The 15,726-nt window shown below is 55.1% G+C and overlaps 1 pseudogene; it reads right to left on the bottom strand.

The window, feature by feature from the left end:
• Positions 1-15,726, bottom strand: part of LOC137378654 (septin-7-like) — a 103,817-nt pseudogene that overhangs the window by 76,348 nt on the left and 11,743 nt on the right.

The following is a 15,726-nucleotide window of genomic DNA, read 5'->3' as shown; positions in this document are numbered from 1 at the left end:
TACCAAAATTGCCACCGCCCCCCTTTTTATCCCATCGCGTCTAAAAACCCTGTAACCAGGAACGTCGAGCTGCCATTCTTGTCCATCCTTAAGCCATGTTTCTGTAATAGCTACGATATCATACTGCCACATGTCTATCTGTGCCCTCAGCTCAGCTGTTTTATTTGCTATACTCCTTGCACTAAAGTAGACACCTTTGAGCACTGCCAGACACTCTTACTTTCTAACCTTCGTTTCCTCTGTCTTCCAGACTCATCCATTAATTTTCCGCCTTCCATTTTAACTTCTGATTTTGTCCCAACTGAATCTACCCTCAGGTCCCCATCCCCCTGGCCAAACTAGTTTAAACTCTCCCCAATAGCACTGGCAAAATGTCCCGCAAGGAACTCAGTCCCGACTCTGTTCGGGTGCAACCTGTCTGGCCTGTACAGGTCCCATCTCCCCCAGAGCCGGTCCCAATGTCCAAGGAATCTAAAGCCCTCCCTCCTGCACCAACTTTCCAGCCACGTGTTCATCTGTCTTATCCTCCTATTTCTATACTCACTTGCGCATGGCACTGGGCGTAATCTGGAGATTACTACTTTTGAGGTCCTGCTTGCTAATTTTCTACTTAGTTCCCTAAATTCTGACTGCATGCCCACATCCCTCTTTCTACCTAAATTGTTGGTTCTGATGTGGACCACGACTGCTGGCTGTTCACCCTCTCCCCTCACGATTCTCTAAGAAAGGAGGAAAAAAGGCACCTTGAGGCATGTGAAAGAATCATGCAAGAATTGGTAAAAGATTGGAAATAAAGTCATGGAACTAAAGACACTAATTAGAATGGAGGGCCATGACGTTGCTGTTGTTGTTGTAGTAGTAGGGAGGTGGCATCCATACATCTTGGGAGATGATGGACTGCACCCGGGGTATATGTCACTTCTGGATTGATCAGCATCTGTTGTGGCTTTAGAGGCCGACACATGAGTGGCAATCCCTTCCACAGCTGGCACTGTAATCTTGATAGAAACCTGACTTCAGCCAGACAGGATTGGGAACCAACATCCCTGGCCAAAACAGGGGTGATTGGGAAAGGAAAGATGATGGTGGCTGTTACGACCAGGTGAGAAAGAGGTCTAGGGTTCCCCTTTAGTCTTCACCTGGTCTTACTGTAACAGGGTTTAATTGTAAACTCTGTTTTTATCTCCCTTAGTGAATCCTTGTTCACCCCTTTCCAATTATAAGGTAAAGAAACCAGCACAAACAGGCTTTCTTAGGTTTAAAGAAAAAAAGTTGAAACTTATTAAATGTAAACCTAAACTCTAATTCGGTGAACGCCTATGGATACATGACGCACCCCACACTAGCATGCACATGCAATACACACATGCAAATAGAGACAGAAGGAAAACAAGAAATAAAGTGAAAAGGTTTGAGGCAATATCTGAGGAGGTTTTTTGCGTTACGGTTCTTCAAGCTCACTGTAGAGTCCTTGATTGTAGGTATATCTTACTTTTCGTTGGGGCCCAGTATTCTTTTTAAATCTTGTTCGCTGTGGGAGACGTCTCTCTCTCGGGGTTCATGTGTCTTCAGTGGATTCAGAGGCTTGCGAGAAAGAGATGGGAGCAGACAGGAGAGAGGTCTTCTCAGTCCAGGAGCAAAAAACTTTCTGCCCAAACTATTTGTACAAATTCAAAAAACTCAGGTTGTCCAGCAGGTTAGTCAACTGGCTGGTTTGACAATGTCCGTTTGTGTATTCGGCCATCTTAGCAGTCAACCTGGAATGCGAGCTCCCCCACCTTCAACGCCTGGTGATCAAAAATCCATTGTGGGTTGAATGTGTCAGAGAATGGCTTCCAAACACTGTCTGTTAATATGCAAATGTCTTTTCCAGCCACGGCTGATCTGTTTAATAAGTCCTTTCATCACACCAGTAAGAATTTAAAATCAATGTTCATGACAAAAATTAATGTGCCTCATTCTTGGCAGGTGGGCATCTAGCATGACATGGCCTGATTAACTAAAGACATGGTTACAACCACAGAAAGAAAGGTTTTTATTTTTCGGAGGTGCTAAGAGAATCCTCTGGATTGAGCTAAAAACTCAGGAATGTTATCATATTGGGAGCACATTATAGACCAGGAAGTAGTGGGAAAGAAAGCAAGGATGTAAATTAGAGGGTTATAGCGAGAACTAAATAGGGACTCACACTGGGGAAAAAACAAAAGTTTTTGATCTAAATATGAAGGGATCATAGAATGTATCCAGGGCTGTTCCTTTAATCAGTTAGTTGCATGTCCAAATAGAAAGGCTACAGTGTTGGCTACTTCTGGATAATGAGGCAGGACGAGGAGGAAACCTGAAAGAAAGAGAACAGTTGGCAAATTCTGGCCAGAACTAAACTAGAGTCAGACTGAGGAGTTTAAGCAAAGAATTGGACTGGAAATGATGTAACTGAAGTGTGAAGAGGGGAGCCAGCAGTGGAAGGTACTTAAATACGAGATAGATACAGTTCAGGTTAAATACATTCCTATAGGGATAAAGATGATCAAAGGCAAGGGATCCTTGGATAACTAGAGTTCAGGGCAAAAACGATAAATAAAAGGGGGAAAAATGCAAAAAGGAAATGATGAGAAATATAAAAAAGTAGGGAGAAGATTAGAAAGTGTAAGCGGGGACATGAAAGACTAGACAGCAATATAAAAGGGAAATAGGAAAGATTTTTTTTTAAGAAAAAGGAAATCCAAAAAGGGCTTGTATCACTTGAAATGGAGTGGCTCATCTTGTATTTGATAGTAAGGGAATATGTCATAAGTATCTGCCTCAGTTTGGGGAACCTTCAGATGCAGAAGAAAAACAAAAATAATGGAACAAACAATAGAACAAAACCCAGTCCCAGATGGTATCCATCCCAGAATAGTCCCCTTGCCAATATTTATCCTTCAACCGACATCACTAAATTCAGAATAACTGGTCATTGTCACATCGCTGTTTGTGGGATCTTGCTGTGCATAAATGCTTGCTGCATTTCCTATATTACAAACGTTTCTACACTTCAGAAGTACTTCACTGGCTGCAAAGTGCTTTGCGTCATTTTGACATGGTGAACGACGCTGTATAAATGCAAGCCTGTTTTCCTGAATGTGGCTAGGGAGGAGATAGTGCAGACAGTAACCACAAATTTTCCAAAAATGTTGGGAACTAGGAATTGTGCCAAAAGACTGAAGGGTAAGAAATGTTACAGCCCTGCTCAAGGAAGAGAAAAAGGATAATTCAGGAAGTTACAGACCATTTAGTCAACTCAGTTACAGGTAAAGGCCTGAAGTCCATAATACTGGTTAGAATGAATAAAAACCTGATGGCCAGGCTAATGAGGGACAGTAAGCAGGAATATATGAAGGGCAGCTTGCGCTCGGCTTACTGAATTGGATTTTTGAGAGAAACAGAGTAGATGTTGGGTTTTCAGAAAGCTCCTGTCACAATTTGGGGTCATTGACCTTCTCAGCATAGATGGTTCTTGGTATAATAGCCCTCGAGGTGGCCAACATCCCCAGCTTGTACACATTACTGAGTCAGCGACGCTTGAGATGGCTTGGCCATGTGAGTCGCATGGAAGATGGCAGGATCCCCAAGGACACATTGTACAGCGAGCTCGCCACTGGTATCAGACCCACCGGCCGTCCATGTCTCCGCTTTAAAGACGTCTGCAAACGCGACACAAAGTCCTGTGACATTGATCACAAGTCGTGGGAGTCAGTTGCCAGCGATCGCCAGAGCTGGCGGGCAGCCATAAAGTCGGGGCTAAAGTGTGGCGAGTCGAAGAGACTTAGCAGTTGGCAGGAAAAAAGACAGAAGCGCAAGGGGAGAGCCAACTGTGTAACAGCCCCAACAAACAAGTTTTTCTGCAGCACCTGTGGAAGAGCCTGTCACTCTAGAATTGGCCTTTATAGCCACTCCAGGCGCTGCTCCACAAACCACTGACCACCTCCAGGCACTTACCCATTGTCTCTCGAGACAAGGAGGCCAAAGAGATATATTAAAAGCCACTATGCAGTTAAATTTGGCTGTCAATGGATTACATTCACAGGGCAGCTGAGGGATGTGCTTTGGAGCTGGATGGACCCATTTGTGAATCGGGATTTCTTGCATATCACTTCAACTTGAGATAATGGAAGTTGTTCCAACATTACTGCAGATCACCTAAACTTATTATGTTAGGCTGACTTATCCATCTGTTGTCAGCAAGAGGGCATTTTGAGGGCTTGGAGAAGATAAGTTGTGAAAAATCATTCCCACTAGTTGGCAAAGCAGTAACAAGGGAAGTACAGACTGAAGACTATCACTGGGAGAACCTAACTAACCCACCAGGGGAAATGATCTTCACTTCCCATTCATCCAGGGTGATAAAAATAATTAGGGCTGCTGAGAGTTTGGGTTTTCTTTAAGGCACTTACCTATTCTAACAGGTCTGCTTTCAGTCACAGTATTAGAAGCACCCTGGGCCATGTACAGCTAGCTAATGTTTTTTTTTGTTATATTTTTGGTTCTCCACAGTCAGGATAAATCGCTATGGACCTGAAACATCCAGATCGATACTTTTCCAGAATCTAATTAAAGCAATCCAAACAATGACACTAAAATTCAGAAACTTGTTTTAGTTTCAGAAAATGGTCTGATTTACCAAAATTACCATATTACTTGGTCATTTGCTATGATACTGCACATAACAATGAATACAATTTACACTTTAATCCTTAACATGCCATGCGCCAATGTGGCAGCTATCTAAAAATTCATGTGTGCGTGTTAACATTTTCACAGTGTGTAACAGCAGGGTAAAAAAGGCTGCTCACAATGTGGTCTCCTCTACATTGGAGAGACCAAATGCAGACTGGGTGACCGCTTTGAAGAACACCTCGGCTCAGTCCGAAAACGTGACCCCCGAGCTTCCTGTCGCTGGCCATTTCAACACTCCCCCCTGCTCTCATGCCCACATCTCTGTCCTGGGATTGCTGCAGTGTTCCAGTGAACATCAACGCAAGCTCGAGGAACAGCATCTCATTTACCGATTAGGCACACTACAACCTGCCGGACTGAACATTGAGTTCAATTATTTCAGAGCATGACTGGCCCCTCTTTTTTTTTTTAATTTTTATTTATTTTTATTTTAGTTTGTTTCATTATTCTTTTTTTTTTAACATGTGCCTGCCCACTTTTTTTTTCATGTTTGTGCTTTTGGCCAGGGCTGTTCATTATTCCACCATTTAATACCCTCTCTGCACTAACGCTCTGTCTTTCAGCACACCATTAACACACCCTTCGCGCCTTTGCTCCATGACCTTCCGGTCAGTTATTCTCTGTGATCCTGTTCTATCAACACCTTCCCTTTTGTTATCTTTTGCTTAAAACCTATTACATTTCTAACCTTTGCCAGTTCTGATGAAAGGTCACTAACCTGAAACGTTAACTCTGCTTCTCTCTCCACAGATGCTGCCTGACCTGAGTATTTCCAGCATTTTTCGACTTTATTTAGGGTAAAAAAGGGATTAATTTGCTACCGGATTTCTATTAAACAGGCATGGACATGATGAGCCGAATGGCCTCCTTCTACATTTCTATGTTTTAAACCACTTGCCTCAGTGTGACGTGTGGCAGTTCACTGGAAGTTTCCCCTTAGAAATGGCCTTGCTGATTCAGGCATGAAGAAAAAATATTGTGAGAAGTCTGAAATACAATGAGTGAACACACTGGGGCTCTTTTCTCTAGAAAAGGGAAGACTAAGGGATGACCTGATAAAGGTCTTTGGGATTATAAGAAGGTAGGGTAGACCTAGAGAAGATGCTTCTCCCCACAAGTAGATCAGAACTAGGGACCACAAATAAGATAATCAATCATTCCAACAGGGAATTCAAGAGAAACTTTCTTACCCAGAGATTGGTTAGAATGTGGAACTCACACCGCAGCTGGGGCAAACAGCAGATTCATTTAAGGGGAAGCTGGATAAGCACATGACAGAAAGGAATAGGAGGCGGTGCCAATAGGGTTAGAAAAAGAGTGGTGAGATGAGGTGTGTTTGGAACTAAACACGGCATGGACTAATTGGGCTGAATGGCCTGTTTTTGTGCTGTAAATTCTATGTAATTCTACATGAAGAGGGAGCAGTGCGAGGGGAGCAGTGCTGGAAAATACAGGATAGTGGGACCAGGACAAGGGCTTTCCTCAGAAAGGTGCAACACCATCCAGTGCAACACACAAGGCCCAACAGTGACATGAGCTTGTAATCTTACTGACAGGAACATGAAAGTAAATAAAAACAGGCAAAAATATTAACCGATTCTGTTTTTGGAGAGATTAGAGCAGAGAGAGTAGGGAGGAACGAAAACAAATGAGAGACTGGATTTTTAGGAGAGCCAAATATCATGAAAGGTTTGTACTCGTTTCTCCAATTTCAAACTCACTATCTCAGCTCACTGCTCAATAGCTCACATTGTAAAACCATGGCAGTCAGCTCCCAAATAGCGAGCAATACCAAAAAATACCCAATAAGTAAACAGGTGTCAGCTGTTTGTCGCATTACTCTTGCTAACCCATCACAGCTCTCCATGGCCAGATCACCCTGACCGGCCCCAATCCCCCTCCCCCAGGCCATCACTCTGACCGTCCCCAATCCCCCTCCCCCACACCATCACTCGGACCGTCCCCAATCCGCCTCCCCCACACCATCACCCCAACCGTCTCCAATCCCCCTCCCCCACACCATCACCCTGACCGTCCCCAATCCCCCTCCCCTTCACCATCACTCTGACTGTCCCCAATCTCCCTCCCCAACCCCATCACTCTGACTGTCCACAATCCCCCTCCCCCACACCATCACTCTGACTGTCCCCAATCCCCCTCCCCCACACCATCACCCAGACCGTCCCCAATCCCCCTCCCCCACACCATCGCCCCGACCGTCCCCAATCCCCCTCCCCCACACCATCGCCCCGACCGTCCCCAATCCCCCTCCCCCACACCATCGCCCCGACCGTCCCCAATCCCCCTCCCCCACACCATCGCCCCGACCGTCGCCAATCCCCCTCCCCCACACCATCGCCCCGACCGTCCCCAATCCCCCTCCCCCAGGCCATCAGCCCGGCCATCTCCAATCCCCCTCCCCCAGGCCATCACCCTGAAAGTCCCCAATCCCCCTCCCCCACACCATCGCCCCGACCGTCCCCAATCCCCCCTCCCCCACACCATCGCCCCGACCGTCTCCAATCCCCCTCCCCCAGGCCATCACCCTGACCGTCCACAATCCCCCTCCCCCAGGCCATCACCCTGACCGTCTCCAATCCCCCTCCCCCACACCATCGCCCCGACCGTCCCCAATCCCCCTCCCCCACACCATCACCCCAACCGTCTCCAATCCCCCTCCCCCAAGGCCATCGCCCCGACCGTCTCCAATCCCCTCCCCCCGGCCATCGCCCCGACCGTCTCCAATCCCCCTCCCCCAGGCCATCGCCCCGACCGTCTCCAATCCCCCTCCCCCAGGCCATCGCCCCGACCGTCTCCAAACCCCCTCCCCCAGGCCATCGCCCCGACCGTCTCCAATCCCCCTCCCCCAGGCCATCGCCCCGACCGTCTCCAATCCCCCTCCCCCAGGCCATCGCCCCGACCGTCTCCAATCCCAATCCCCCAGGCCATCAGCCCGACCGTCTCCAATCACCCTCCCCCAGGCCATCGCCCCGACCGTCTCCAATCCCACTCCCCCAGGCCATCGCCCCGACCGTCCCCAATCCCCCTCCCCCACGTAATCGCCCCGACCGTCCCCAACCCCCTTCCCCACGCAATCGCCCCGACCGTCCCCAATCCCCCTCCCCCAGGCCATCGCCCCAACCGTCTCCAATCCCCCTCCCCCAGGCCATCCCACCCGACCGTCTCCAAACCCCCTTCCCCAGGCCATCACCCCAACCGTCTCCAATCCCTCTCCCCCAGGCCATCGCCCCGACCGTCTCCAATCCCACTCCCCCAGGGCATCGCCCCGACCGTCTCCAATCCCACTCCCCCAGGGCATCGCCCCGACCGTCCCCAATCACCCTCCCCCACACCATCGCCCCGATCGTCCCCAATCCCCCTCCCCAACACCATCGCCCCGACCATCCCCAATCCCCCTCCCCCACACCATCGCCCCGACCGTCCCCAATCCCCCTCCCCAGGCCATCTGCCCGACCGTCCCGAATCACCCTCCCACACACCATCGCCCCGACCGTCCCCAATCCCCCTCCCCCACGCCATCGCCCCGACCGTCCCCAATCCCCCTCCCCCACGCCATCGCTCCGAGCGTCCCCAATCCCCCTCCCACAGGCCATCAGCCCGACCGTCCCCAATCCCCCTCCCACACGCCATCGCCCCGACCGTCCCCAATCCCCCTCCCCCACGCCATCAGCCCAACCGTCCCCAATCCCCCCCTCCCACACACCTTCGCCCCAACCGTTCCCCTACCCCACACCATCGCCCCGACCGTCTCCAATCCCCCTCCCCCAGGCCATCGCCCCGACCGTCTCCAATCCCCCTCCCCCAGGCCATCGCCCCGACCGTCTCCAATCCCAATCCCCCAGGCCATCAGCCCGACCGTCTCCAAACCCCCTCCCCCAGGCCATCGCCCCGACCGTCTCCAATCCCACTCCCCCAGGCCATCGCCCCGACCGTCTCCAATCCCCCTCCCCACACCATCGCCCCGACCGTCCCCAATCCCCCTCCCCCACGCAATCGCCCCGACCGTCCCCAACCCCCCTTCCACACACCATCACCCCGACCTCCCCAATCCCCCTCCCCCAGGCCATCGCCCAAACCGTCTCCAAACCCCCTTCCCCAGGCCATCACCCCGACCGTCTCCAATCCCTCTCCCCCTGGGCATCGCCTGACCGTCTCCAATTCCCCTCCCCACACCATCGCCCCGACCGTCCCCAATCCCCCTCCCCAACAACCATCGCCCCAACCGTCCCCAATCCCCCTCCCCAACACCATCGCCCCCGACCGTCCCAATCCCCCTCCCCAACACTATCGCCCCGACCGTCCCAATCCACCTCCCCAACACCATCTGCCCGACCGTCCCCAATCACCCTCCCACACACCATCGCCCCGACCGTCCCCAATCCCCCTCCCCCACGCCATCGCCCCGACCGTCCCAATCCCCCTCCCCCACGCCATCGCCCCGACCGTCCCCCAATCCCCCTCCCCACAGGCCATCAGCCCGACCGTCCCCAATCCCCCTCCCACACACCATCGCCCCGACCCTCCCAATCCCCCTCCCCCACGCATCAGCCCGACCGTCCCCAATCCCCCCTCCCACACACCTTCGCCCCAACCGTTCCCCTACCCCACACCATCGCCCCGACCGTCCCCAATCCTCCTCCCCCACGCCATTGACCCGACCGTCCCCAATCCCCCTCCCCCACGCCATCGCCCCGACCGTCCCTAATCCACCCCACAAGACCATCGCCCCGACCAACCCCGATCCCCCTCCCCCCGACCTTCCCCAATCTCCCTTCCCTTCGCCCCGACCGTCCCCAATCCCCCTCCCCCACGCCCCGACCGTCCCCAATCCCCCTCCCCCAGGCCATCGCCCCGACCGTCCCCAATCCCCCTCCTCCACCCCATTGCCCCGACCGTCCCCAATCCCCCTCCCCACACGCCATCGCCCCGACCATCCCTAATCCACCCCCCCAGACCATCAACCCGACCGTCCCCAATCCCCCTCCCACACACCATCGCCCCGACCATCCCCAATCCCCTTCCCCGACACCATCGCCCCGACCGACCCCAATCCCCCTCCCACACGCCATCGCCCCGACCGTCCCCAATCCCCCTCCCCCACGCCATCGCCCCGACCGTCCCCAATCCCCCTCCCCCACGCCATCGCCCCGACCGTCTCCAATCCCCCTCCCCCAGGCCATCACCCTGACCGTCCCCAATCCCCCTCCCCCAGGCCATCACCCTGACCGTCCACAATCCCCCTCCCCCAGGCCATCACCCTGACCGTCTCCAATCCCCCTCCCCCACACCATCGCCCCGACTGTCCCCAATCCCCCTCCCCCACACCATCGCCCCGACCGTCTCCAATCCCCCTCCCCCAAGGCCATCGCCCCGACCGTCTCCAATCCCCCTCCCCCAGGCCATCGCCCCGACCGTCTCCAATCCCCCTCCCCCAGGCCATCGCCCCGACCGTCTCCAATCCCCCTCCCCCAGGCCATCGCCCCGACCGTCTCCAATCCCCCTCCCCCAGGCCATCGCCCCGACCGTCTCCAATCCCCCTCCCCCAGGCCATCGCCCCGACCGTCTCCAATCCCCCTCCCCCAGGCCATCGCCCCGACCGTCTCCAATCCCCTCCCCCAGGCCATCGCCCCGACCGTCTCCAATCCCCCTCCCCCAGGCCATCGCCCCGACCGTCTCCAATCCCCCTCCCCCAGGCCATCGCCCCGACCGTCTCCAATCCCCCTCCCCCAGGCCATCGCCCCGACCGTCTCCAATCCCCCTCCCCCAGGCCATCGCCCCGACCGTCTCCAATCCCCCTCCCCCAGGCCATCGCCCCGACCGTCTCCAATCCCCCTCCCCCAGGCCATCGCCCCGACCGTCTCCAATCCCCCTCCCCCAGGCCATCGCCCCGACCGTCTCCAATCCCCCTCCCCCAGGCCATCGCCCCGACCGTCTCCAATCCCCCTCCCCCAGGCCATCGCCCCGACCGTCTCCAATCCCCCTCCCCCAGGCCATCGCCCCGACCGTCTCCAATCCCCCTCCCCCAGGCCATCGCCCCGACCGTCTCCAATCCCAATCCCCCAGGCCATCAGCCCGACCGTCTCCAAAACCCCCTCCCCCAGGCCATCGCCCCGACCGTCTCCAATCCCACTCCCCCAGGCCATCGCCCCGACCGTCCCCAATCCCCCTCCCCCACGCAATCGCCCCGACCGTCCCCAACCCCCCTCCCCCACGCAATCGCCCCGACCGTCCCCCAACCCCCCTCCCACACACCATCGCCCCGACCGTCCCCAATCCCCCTCCCACACACCATCCGCCCGACCGTCCCCAATCCCCCTCCCACACACCATCGCCCCCGACCGTCCCCAATCCCCCTCCCACACACCATCGCCCCGACCTCCCCAATCCCCCTCCCCCAGGCCATCCCGCCGACCGTCACCAAACCCGCTTCCCCAGGCCATCACCCCAACCGTCTCCAATCCCTCTCCCCCAGGCCATCGCCCCGACCGTCTCCAATCCCCCTCCCCACACCATCGCCCCGACCGTCCCCAATCCCCCTCCCCCAGGCCATTGCCCCGACCGTCTCCAATCCCCCTTCCCCAGGCCATCACCCCGACCGTCTCCAATCCCCCTCCCCCAGGCCATCGCCCCGACCGTCTCCAATCCCACTCCCCCAGGGCATCGCCCCGACCGTCCCCAATCCCCCTCCCCAACACCATCGCCCCGACCATCCCCAATCCCCCCTCACCCACACCCATCGCCCCGACCGTCCCCAATCCCCCTCCCCAGGCCATCTGCCCGACCGTCCCCAATCACCCTCCCAACACCCCATCGCCCCGACCGTCCCCAATCCCCCTCCCCCACGCCATCGCCCCGACCGTCCCCAATCCCCCTCCCCCACGCCATCGCCCCGACCGTCCCAATCCCCCTCCCCCACGCCATCGCCCCGACCGTCCCCAATCCCCCTCCCACAGGCCATCAGCCCGACCGTCCCCAATCCCCCTCCCACACACCATCGCCCCGACCGTCCCCAATCCCCCTCCCCCACGCCATCAGCCCGACCGTCCCCAATCCCCCCTCCCACACACCTTCGCCCCAACCGTTCCCCTACCCCACACCATCGCCCCGACCGTCCCCAATCCCCCTCCCCCACGCCATCGCCCCGACCGTCCCCAATCCCCCTCCCCCCACACCATCGCCCCGACCGTCCCTAATCCACCCCCCCAGACCATCGCCCCGACCCCCCTCCCCCCGACCTTCCCCAATCCCCCTTCCCTTCGCCCCGACCGTCCCCAATCCCCCTCCCCCACGCCATCGCCCCCGACCGTCCCCAATCCCCCTCCCCCACGCCATCGCCCCGACCTTCCCCAATCCCCCTTCCCTTCGCCCCGACCGTCCCCAATCCCCCTCCCCCACGCCATCGCCCCGACCGTCCCCAATCCCCCTCCCCCAGGCCATCGCCCCGACCGTCCCCCAATCCCCCTCCTCCACCCCATTGCCCCGACCGTCCCCAATCCCCCTCCCCCACGCCATCGCCCCGACCATCCCTAATCCACCCCCCCAGACCATCACCCCGACCGACCCCAATCCCCCTCCCACATACCATCACCCCGACCGTCCACAATCCCCCTCCCCCACACCATCGCTCCGACCGTCCCCAATCCCCTTCCCCAGGGCCATCAGCACGCCCGTCCCCAATCCCCCTCCCACACACCATCACCTGACCTGGACCGTCCCCAATTCCCCTTCCCCACACCATCACCTGACCTGGACCGTCCCCACACCATCACCTGACCTGGACCGTCCCCAATTCCCCTTCCCGACACCATTAGCCTGACCGGACCGTCCCCAATTCCCCTTCCCCACACCATTACCCTGACCGGACCGTCCCCAATTCCCCTTCCCCCCACACCATTACCCTGACCGGACCGTCCCCAATTCCCCTTCCCCACACCATCACCATTACCCTGACCGGACCGTCCCCAATTCCCCTTCCCCACACCATCACCATTACCCTGACCGGACCGTCCCCAATTCCCCTTCCCCAAAACCATCACCATTACCCTGACCGGACCGTCCCAATTCCCCTTCCCCACACCATCACCTGACCGGACCGTCCCCAATTCCCCTTCCCCACACCATTACCCTGACCTGGACCGTCCCCAATTCCCCTTCCCCACACCATTACCCTGACCTGGACCGTCCCCAATTCCCCTTCCCCACACCATCACCATTACCCTGACCGGACCGTCCCCAATTCCCCTTCCCCACACCATCACCATCACCTGACCGGACCGTCGCCAATTCCCCTTCCCCACACCATTACCCTGACCTGGACCGTCCCCAATTCCCCTTCCCCACACCATCACCCTGACCTGGACCGTCCCCAATTCCCCTTCCCCACACCATCACCTGACCGGACCGTCCCCAATTCCCCTTCCCCATACCATTACCCTGACCTGGACCGTCCCCAATTCCCCTTCCCCACACCATTACCCTGACCTGGACCGTCCTCAATTCCCCTTCCCCACGCCATCACCCTGACCGGACCGTCCCCAATTCCCCTTCCCCACACCATTACCCTGACCTGGACCGTCCCCAATTCCCCTTCCCCACACCATCACCTGACCTGGACCGTCCCCAATCCCCCTTCCCCACACCATCACCTGACCGGGACCGTCCCCAATTCCCCTTACCATCACCTGACCTGGACCGTCCCCAATCCCCCTTCCTCACACCATCACCTGACCGGACCGTCCCCAATTCCCCTTCCCCTCACCATCACCCTGACCTGGACCGTCCCCAATCCCCCTTCCCCACACCATCACCTGACCGGGACCGTCCCCAATTCCCCTTCCCCTCACCATCACCTGACCTGGACCGTCCCCAATTCCCCTTCCCCACACCATCACCCTGACCGTCCCCAATCAGCTTTCACACAGCGTTTCTAACATGGCCCGCCACCACGGGCTCTTCGCATCATGTCACAAAAATGTTTATTTCCCAATCATCGCCCGCAAGACTCACCCACAACCATCAGTGTGAACTCAAATCCCCCGTTTCACCGACTTCCTATACACTTGATTTGGGAGGTTTGCGAATCCCACATATCCCTCCAGGGAACGGGCATGCTGCAAGGAAAGGAAGAAAGGGTCATATTAAAGACAAACTCAGAGCAATGAATATGGCCCCAGCTTATGTACAACAGTGGTTGGTATGCGACTACCACTGCCTCACACTGCGGCACAGCACTGGTAGTTATGGTAATAAAGGAAAATACTGCAGATGCTGGAAATCTTAAATAAAAACAGGAAGTGCTGGAAATACTCAGGTCAGACAACATCTGTGCAGAGAGAAGCAGAGTTAATCTTTCAGGTATGTGACCTTATGGGTTTGTCGCTGTGTTACACTGGCGGGTACAGTCTGTCACTGTGTAAGACTGGGCACAGCACTCGTGGGTACACTCAGTCACTGTGCAACACTTGGGGGTTAACTCTCTCACTTTCCCTATCCCAGTCTCAGCCCAGCGCCATGTCTCTGCCTGTCCAACTCTGTTTGGCTTGCTCTCTATCTTTGTCTCTTGTATTTATATAAGCAACTTTAACATAGAAAAACATTCCAAGGAATTTCAGAGGAGACTAAGCAAAAGAATTTGTACATCAAACATAAGATCATCTCAGGACAAATAGGCAAAAGCTTGGCCAAAAAGGGTGGTTTTAAGGAGCATCTTAAAGTGTTTATCAAAGGAATTCTAAAGCTAAAGCTCAATTGAAGGCACAGCCATCAATGATGGGGCGATTAAAATAGGAGATGCGCAACAGATCAGAACTGCAGTCATGCAGTGATCTTGAAGACTTCATAGAACCATAGACATTTACAGCACGGGCTGGGCTGATAAGTGGCAAGTAACATTCATGCCACACAAGTGCCAGGCAATGACTATCTTAAACGAGAGAGAATCTAACCATCTCTCTTTGATGTTCAATGGCATTACCATCGCTAAATCCCCCATTATCAACATCCTGGGGGTTACCATTGACCAGAAATTGAACTGGACCAGCCACACAAGTGCTGTAGCTACAAGAGCAGGTCAGAGGCTGGGAATTCTGCATAAAGTAACTCATCTTCTGTCTCCCTATTGCCTGTCTACCATCTACAAGGCACAAGTCAGAAATGTGATGGAATACTCTCCACTTGCCTGGATGAGTTTAGCTCCAACAACACTCAAGAAGCTGGGCACCATCCAGGACAAAGCAGCCGCTTGATTGGCACCCCAACCACCACCTTAAAACATTCACTCCCTCCATCACCAATGCACAGCGGCAGCAGTGTACACCATCTAGCAGGTATACTGGCAGAAGAACTGAACAGATCTTTTGCATCAGTCTTCAATATGAGGATACAGGTAACATCCCAGTATTAGCTGTAAGTCAGGAAATGGAAGGGAGGGAGGAACTCAATAAAATTACAATCACCAGGGAAATGGTACTGAACAAATTGTTGGAGCTCTGGGCTGACAAGTCCCCGAGTCCTGATGGACTTCATTTGGAGTATTAAAAGAAGTGGCTAGTGAGATAGTTGATGCGCTAGTTTTAATTTTCCAAAATTCCCGAGATTCGAGAAAGGTCCCGCTCAATTGGAAAATAGCAAATGTAACTCCTTTATTCAAAAAGGGAGGGGGACAGAAAGCAGGAAACTACAGGCCAGCTTAACATCTGTCTAGGGGAAAATGTTAGAAGCTATTATTAAAGATGGCACGGTGGCGCAGTGGTTAGCAACCGCAGCCTCACAGCTCCAGCGACCCAGGATCAATTCTGGGTACTGCCTGTGTGGAGTTTGCAAGTCCTCCCTGTGTCTGCGTGGGTTTCCTCCGGGTGCTCCGGTTTCCTCCCACATGCCAAAGACTTGCAGGTTGATAGGTAAATTGGCCATTATAAATTGCCCCTAGTATAGGCAGGTGGTAGGGGAAATATAGGGACAGGTGGGGATGTGGGTAGGAATATGGGATTA

The sequence above is a fragment of the Heterodontus francisci genome, chromosome 17, assembly GCF_036365525.1.
Source record: "Heterodontus francisci isolate sHetFra1 chromosome 17, sHetFra1.hap1, whole genome shotgun sequence".
Lineage (NCBI taxonomy): Eukaryota > Metazoa > Chordata > Chondrichthyes > Heterodontiformes > Heterodontidae > Heterodontus > Heterodontus francisci.
The sequence above is the reverse complement of the archived record's forward strand: the minus strand, read 5'-3'. Positions and strand labels throughout refer to the sequence as shown.